Raw genomic sequence first — 8,189 nt, forward strand, 5'->3', positions numbered from 1 at the left:
TCCAATATTTCCATCAGCATACCAACATTTTGGTGTAAGACCGATCTCCCTGCTCTCGTGCCCTACAAGTCTACAGGCTTCTGGAAAAGGAGTGCTGTGCACACCTTCTCTTTTTCTACCTCACTTCCTCTGTCACCCAACTTGCAAGCTCCTGTTACTGAAGCCTCCAAAATTGGAGAATAAGGAAGAAAAAGGAGAAATAAACAGAACATTTTTACTCTATTAGTGTGATTGAAAGTTGGCTTTGGCTCTGCAGTGTTTATTACTGACACTGTGTATGGGGGTGAGTGTGTGCACATGTACATGAGTGAGCTTTGGGGAATCCTCAGAAGCTTATAACTGTATCACCTGTGAACTGAGCAATGCATCTAATTCTTCTCTTAGTGATGTCCCCCTTAGCTCTGCGTTTCTAGAGGAAAACACATTAAACTTTCCAGGAGTATATAGCAAAGCCACTTCCTCTATGTTTGAGATAAAAAAGACCATCCCTCACTTCTACCTCTCCACACTGGGTTAGCTCTTCAAAAATCATTCTTATAAAATCCTCTCAGTGTTTTATCCTCCCTTTATTTTTCCTTATAACCTAGAGGTGGGTGAGGAGTCAATACTTGTGAAAATATTCCCAACTTGGGATTTTAGTCAGAAAACAGTTATCTTAGAATCTTGGCCAAATTTTCCAATTTAACCTCCTTGACCACTCTTGCTCTGTTAATTATAGCCAAAATCTAGAAATTACATAAAAATCAACAATATGAGACCAATAAAAATCTTTGGCATATCCACAGCCATTGCAGGAAAAAAATAATGTGGTTTTCTCATATGCAATGATATGGGTCAATCACTGAGATATATTAAGTAAAAAAAGGAAAGGCACTAGACATTCCATATGTTTACAATATTTCTTACTGGAAAGAGTTGGAAAAAACTGAAAGCTGCCATGTCGTGCTTATGAGGAGAGAATTCGCAGACGAGAAATCTGAAACCTGGAGTTTCAGCTTACTTCACATTCTATATGCTAACATATTATTTGCATTTTCTTATTGTGGCAAGAATTACTTTACATTTTTTCTTTAATATCTTTGTAAATATATTTACATACACAGTAAGGCCTCTATTCATTGCTTAATTTTTTTAAGTTTTTCTATTTGGCACAAAGTCTCCAACATCTTTTTTCAGCCCTGACATTCTGACACAGTTGTGTCTATACCCAAGTGAAATGCCCTTTCCAAATAACTGACCAAGTCATTTATAAATAAGATTTAGAAACTTGAATGAAATACCATGGACTGAATAAATGAGTCTATATTTTTCCATAAATAGGTGAGCTATAACATACTTTTTTTTTTTGCACATGATAATACAGAAAAATAGGCTGGATTACAGGCAGAACATAAAAATGCATCCATACTGTATGCTTGCAATCTACATGTAAATACTGAGGAATTAACCTTTACAACTAGAAAACAATGTTCAGTTATTGATATTCAAAAACAAGTAATGTTTTTATTGAATTTTCAGTTTATTAAAACCATCCAAAAAGAGAATGGTTTAGTAAGCAGAGATTGTTTACTTTGCTTAAGACCTGCTATTTTTCAAATAGCAAAGGATAAAAAGGTTTCTCCTAGCACTCTAGTTTGAGGATTGAGAATTATATTTCTATATAGGTATTGAGGAGAAAGTTTCAGAAAATTAAAAAGTTTGATATATGAAATGATATGTCAGTTAATAAAATTTATTTTCTTTTGAACATTAAAAAATTGGAAGGGAAACACACCTAAAGTTTTACTCTGATAAATTTTCATTAGGTCAAAACTGGCTACTTTCTAGGATCTCCTACCATGGTCCCCCTCTTCTCACCACACACTCCAGCCTCTGTTAGGCTTTCCTATGCTTTGCAACTCCCACCTTATTTCTTACATAGCATTATCAACTGTATACACATGCTTATCACTCCCTCAATCTTCGTATCCCCAGGACCAAGTAAAGCTCAGGTTGAATTAATGTTTGTGTGCTCAGTCGCTTCAGTCATGTCCAACTCTGTATGATGCTATGTCACCTGCCAGGCTCCTCTGTCCATGGGATTCTTCAGGCAAAAATACTGGAGTGGTTGCCATGCCCTCCTCCAGGGGATCTTCCTGACCCAGGGATTGAACCCTGTCCTTTATGTCTCCTGCATTGGCAGGCGGGGTTTTACCACTAGAGCCACCTGGGAAGCCCGCTGAATTAATGTTTACTGAATAAATAATTGAATAATGCCACTCACCCCACAGTGACTCACACTGATTCCTCACTGCCTTCAGAATAAAGTGCACAATTCTTAGGCTGATATTTGAAAATGCTTCATAATTATAAGCAATCTATCTTTCCAATCTTATTTCCTTCATCTTTTGCCCCCAATTCCCCGAATACTACATCACCAACCACACTTACCTATGGAGAGAGATGGGGTCTTTTTTGTTCACTGCTGTGTCCCACAGTTTAGGTCAGTGCCTCACACACAACAGATGTTCAGAAATTATTTGTTGAGTCAATGGCTGGATAAATTAATTTTACCAAATATATTTTGTACTTTCTATTTCCTTATATTTTATAAGTAGCTACTCCCTTTGTTTTTGCCTCTTTAACTTCCTTTCTCTAATTTCCAAGGCTCAGTAAAGTTTGATCATTTATGAAAATCATTTCCAGGTTTCCTAGGCAAAATTAAATTTTCTCCATACAAATATAGACTTATTTGACACTTCTCATCACTTCATTATGCTCTTTTTATCTTATTAAATAGTGGCTAGATTTTAAACTTTTGGAAGTTTAGGACTATGCTACTTTGATGTCTCTTTTTCCAGTCTGCTCCCACCTACCTTTTATCACTTGTCTTAGCTGGAATAGTCTGAGTAGATACAAATTTCACCACCTCTTACTATTGACATGGTATTTCTGTGAATCAGTTTCTTTATCTCTAAAATGGCAGAACATCATTATCTTAACCCTCAAATTAATTAAGTCATATATTTCACTTAAAGGACTTAAGACAGTATTTGGTACATGGTATCATTATTATTATTAATACAAAAGTGAAAAGGCTGGCTTAAAACTCAACATTCAAAAAATGAAGATGATGGCATCTGGTCCCATCTTCATTGCAAATAGTTGGGGGAAAAGTGGAAACAGTGGCAGATTTAATTTTCTTGGGCTTGAAAATCACTGTGAACAGTGACTGCAGCCATGAAATTAAGACTTGCTCCTTGGAAGGAAAGTTATGACAAACCTAGACAGAATATTAAAAAGCAGATATATCACTTGACCAACAAAGGTCCAATAGTCATATACGGATGTGAGAGTTGGACCATAAAAAAGGCTGAGCACCAAAGAATTGATGCTTTCAAATTGTGGTGCTGGAGAAGACTCTTGAGAGTCCCTTGGACAGCAAGGAGATCAAACCAGTCAATCCTAAAGGAACTCAACCCTGAATATTCTTTGGAAGGACTGATGCTGAAGCTCAAACTTCAATACTTTGCCAACCTGTTTCAAAGAACTGACTCACTGGAAAAGACCCTGATGCTGGTAAAGATTGAAGGCACAAGGAGAAGGGGGTGGCAGAGGAAAAGATGGTTAGATAGCATCACTGATTCAATGGACATGAATTTGAGCAAATTGTGGGAGATAGTGAAGGCCAGGGAAGCCCACTGTGCACGGAATAACAGAGTCGGGCATGACTTAGTGATTGAGCAACAACAATGTCTACTAAATAGAAAATTCAGTTGCTCTCTCACACCATAGGTTGAGAAACAAGGAAGTTGATTTAAGATCAAATTTTGCACTATATTTTAGAGATTACAATGCTACAAACATATCTGAGTCTCCAAGATGCCAAAAGTATCTGGTTTTCAGTTACATCTGGAGAGATTATTTATGTAGAGCATTTAAGATAAATAAGTGTCTTGAGATTAGGGAGAAACAGGAATTCTCCTTCATTGTGTATGAACAAAATATGGGATAGATATTTTAGAAGGCAATTCATCAGTATCTCATAAATTTGAAGATATACATGACTATGGTTCAGCAAATCTATGAAATATTCACTAAAATAAATCTTACATTTGTATACAACTGGCATGTATAAGATTATTTATAATTCTACTTATGATAGCAAAATACCATGCTGCTATGAAAACTAATAAGTTGTACTACAAAAATCAATATGGATTATCCTCAAAAGTACGAGGTTAAAAGAACAGAGCAAGTTGCAGTTGAACACTGTATACACTAGGGTTTTTATAAAATCTTTCAACTTTAAAACAAGCTTATATAATATTTATGGATATGTTCAATGGCAGTAGAAATAGTAAAATATAAAAATAAAGGTAGACAAAAGAATAAAAGCATACAACAGAGAGAAAATCTACAAAGACTGAAAAGCAGTAACTGCTGAAGTAGCAAAGGGAGAAACAGAACCAGGTAGAGCACTTGATTTTTTTTAATTTCTAAATTTTTTTTTTTTTTTGCTAGACTGGAAGGTGAGTGTGCAAGGCTTTATGATATCTGTCTATCTTTAAATGGAAATCTACTATGTATTGTATTTTTTAGGAAAACTTCCAAATTAAGTGCTCTTCCCAATGGAAACAGAAGACAAAAACTCCCCTCTACCATTCCTGGAAAGTAAACCCAGTGGTCAGTCTCCTGGCTAGAGATGATGTTTCTGTTTTTTCCCAGGAAGGCTCTTACAAAGAAGCGTCATCACTGAGCAAGTAGTGACTATAGTAATCAAGAGAGAAACCCTGAGACAAAATAAAGCTGTGGAAGCAGTCAATCTAGTCTTCTTTCCCCTCTCCATCCCTAGATACCTGGAGATTCTCTTTCTTCAGCAAGCCTCTATGAGTGAGGCATGAGGAAGAACAGAACTGCTTCATCTTACTGAAAGAGGTGCTTGCTTGCTGTCTCTATTTCTCTGGCCAGTTCTGATGGCTCTCCAGAATTCCAATTCCACATGATTAACAATGCAGTTTCCCTTTCCACTGAAAGGTCAGCTTAGCTCCGATTTCAAATTGCCTGAAGCACATTTCCCCCCAAAGAACTAGCTCCCCTCTCTTTTGCTTCAGTATTACTGTTATTCTCTCAGGCCCAAGCTTAAAAACTCAAAAGCATTTTGACTGTTATCATTTATTATTATTATAAATTATTATTATTGTTGTTTTGCTATTGAATTCCCATCCCCCTCTTCCATTTTCATTCCCAGCACCTGTTATTTATTCCAGACACTATGAACTCCCCTTCCTCTGAGATTCTGGGTATGTATTTCTTCCATGTTCAGGGAAGTCATTCCACTTTGTTTTTGACCCACTCACATTCAAGTTTTCAAATTTATTTTTTTCTGTCCTCTAATTATTACAGTTCAAGCAAAGACTTATGGAAACTTCTTTAATCTCATGATCCTGAGCACCGTATACTCTAAACAGTAGGAATGAACCAACAGTGAGGCCAGGAATGACTTGAGTGTCATGAATTAGCACTTTCTGCCTTTAGCTATTTATAAGTACATACCTCCTCTAGTAGAATAGGATCCCCTCAAGGGCTATGCCTCAGTCACTCTAACCCCAAAGCCCAGCCCAGTGGGAGGACATTGTAGGACTGTTAGAAGTAATTGTTAAGTGAATAAATGGCATGTCCTAGAGAGAGTAGACTATAAATGACATTCAACAGCAAAAGTAATGCCCTTTTAGATAGTATACTATATTTATCAACTGATTCTGCAGCTTTCCTTCTCCTTTGTTTTCACTTTAATCCTACCCGGGACTTCCTGACATAGTTCCTGAGAGAGTTTACATTTAAATGATATATCCCATGCAAAACTTTACACACTTGTCACAAATACCAGTTACTATCACCTTCTGCTGCTGCTAAGTCGCTTCAGTCGTGTCTGACTCTGTGCGACCCCACAGACGGCAGCCCACCAGGCTCCCCCGTCCCTGGGATTCTCCAGGCAAGAACACTGGAGTGGGTTGCCATTTCCTTCTCTAATGCATAAAAGTGAAAAGTGAAAGTGAAGTCGCTCAGTTGTGTCTGACTCTTCGCGACCCCATGGACTGCAGCCTACCAGGCTCCTCCACCCATGGGATTTTTCAGGCAAGAGTACTGGAGTGGGTTGCCATTACCTTTTCAGTTATCACCAAATACCATAGAAGACACATAGCTTTAATAGACAGCTAGGCATTGGTGTAGTCTTTCAAGAGATTTTCCAAAAATTTAACAATGACATACTTTCATTGTATGTTATTAAATCTAAAATCAATTTCATTTCAAATTGCCTTTTGTCCTCCAAATTAGCTAATACATTTTAAGACAGGATCTGTTAAACACCATCCTGTCTTAAAATGTATTAGCTAAACACCATCCTATCTTAATAGTCTTTATTATCTCTAAGACAGACACATAAAATTATCTGTTTATAAATTAGGTCCAGGGAAGGTGAGAACACCAAAATAAATAAAACATTTAAGCTGTTTCTAAAGTTTTTAAGTGTGTTGTAACCAAACTATGACTTCACAATTCCTATATTCTGTACAGTAATGATGAAATCTCACTATTATAAATTAATCACATAATTAAGTTATGGAGGATATAAAAGGATCTCCACAAAAATAGTGATGACTTTAAGAATACAGCAAAATTGCATTATCCTCTCTGCTAATTATTATTATGTAAAAACCAGAGATTAACACAGGTGATCCAATATCAACCCTAAAATCAGACCCACTGAAAATGGATTTAGACATGTTTTAAGGAGTCAGAGATACTTTCATAAATAAGAGGCACCAGTATTCTAACTACGCACTCCTTGATCTGGTTTTTTTAAATTGTGGTAAAAACACATGATGTAAAACTTACCATCTTAACCATTTGTAAGTGTAGAGCACGGCACTGTTAAGTATATGTACATTATTGTGCAATCAATCTTTAGAACATTTTCAAATTGCAAAACTGAAACTCGTTACCTACTAAATATTTCCTATTTCCCCCTCTCCCTAACCCCTGGCAACCACAATTCTACTTTCTGTTTCCATGAATTTGACTACTCTTAATACCTCATATAAGTGGAATCCTACAATAAATTATCCCTTTAATCTGTTTTTGAAGCTGAATTGAAACTTCATTATGAAGAAAGTCCACCCTCCAGTAGCTATTGTCTAGGCATCTATTCAGTATAATGCACAACACTCATTTATACTATTAATCCAGTGAAGTAGGTTTTATACCCACCTTACAAGTGTGGAAATGGGGGCTCCACAAGGTGAAATATTGTGCCAAAGTTCACACATCTAAGAAGTAGGGCCACTGAATCTAACTTTATCTGACTTTAACATCCACAGTCTTTTCAACACAGCTGTTGCCTTTTGAAATATTTTAAAGTTTCAAAGGATTTCAACCATCCACATGTTTGAAGTCAGTCAAAGTGGGGTTCTATTGTTGTTGTTGTTTATACCTGACTTTGAAGGTAGCATGTCTTATTGTTCTTTTCATAAGTTATTTCATCCTATGCCATGTCTCAGGTATTTATTTTATGTGTTAAAATTTATTCTAAACCATGTCCCACAAACCCACAGAGTGTCAATTACCTTCTCTTTTTCTTTCCCAAGGAGGCCTTGGGAAGGAAGAAATATTTACTTTATTCAATTGTTCTGGAAATGACACAATTTCCTATTTGTACCATATATCAATAGTGAAAAGAATTAATTTTTAAAAGCAGCACTTACAATTGCAGAAATGAACCCCAGTCTCTTCAGTTCAGGAACATTATTTGGTAGAGTGAATGGAAGTCTTTCTACCCAAAACCAAGGACTCCTTACAAACGTGCCTTGCTCTGTATGTGGCGCCTGAACTATTACTTACTGAGCCACCTGGGACTAGGAGTCCTTGTGGTATGACTCCAGGCTGCTCAACCGGAAACCCTAACAGAGAGAAGAACTACAATACCCACAATTCAAATTTCTCACCTGAAACCGGGAGAAGAGGGTGCAGCTTTGCTCTGGGAAGGTGGAAAAACAAAGCAAAAAGTAAACATGTATGTATTGGGTGGGTATATTTAAGAACAATTTGTAAATACGAAATTATATCTATAAAAGGAAACAAAAAAAAGGTTTGATGTTTGCCAACAAGAAGGTGCCCTCACTGTTGGAACGAAAAAGACTTTATGCAAA

At 36.6% G+C, this 8,189-nt stretch overlaps 1 protein-coding gene across 2 annotated transcripts in view; it reads right to left on the bottom strand.

Annotated features, from left to right (window-relative positions):
• MACC1 (MET transcriptional regulator MACC1) overlaps nucleotides 1-7,893 on the bottom strand; it is a 95,740-nt gene extending 87,847 nt beyond the window's left edge. For both annotated transcript variants that reach the window (XM_070787570.1, XM_070787569.1), the window contains exon 1: nucleotides 7,746-7,893. The gene's annotated coding sequence lies outside the window, so the exon portion shown is untranslated. The remainder of the gene's footprint in view (nucleotides 1-7,745) is intronic.
• Between the last annotated feature and the right edge of the window lie 296 nt (nucleotides 7,894-8,189).

Source organism: Bos indicus, chromosome 4, assembly GCF_029378745.1.
Source record: "Bos indicus isolate NIAB-ARS_2022 breed Sahiwal x Tharparkar chromosome 4, NIAB-ARS_B.indTharparkar_mat_pri_1.0, whole genome shotgun sequence".
Lineage (NCBI taxonomy): Eukaryota > Metazoa > Chordata > Mammalia > Artiodactyla > Bovidae > Bos > Bos indicus.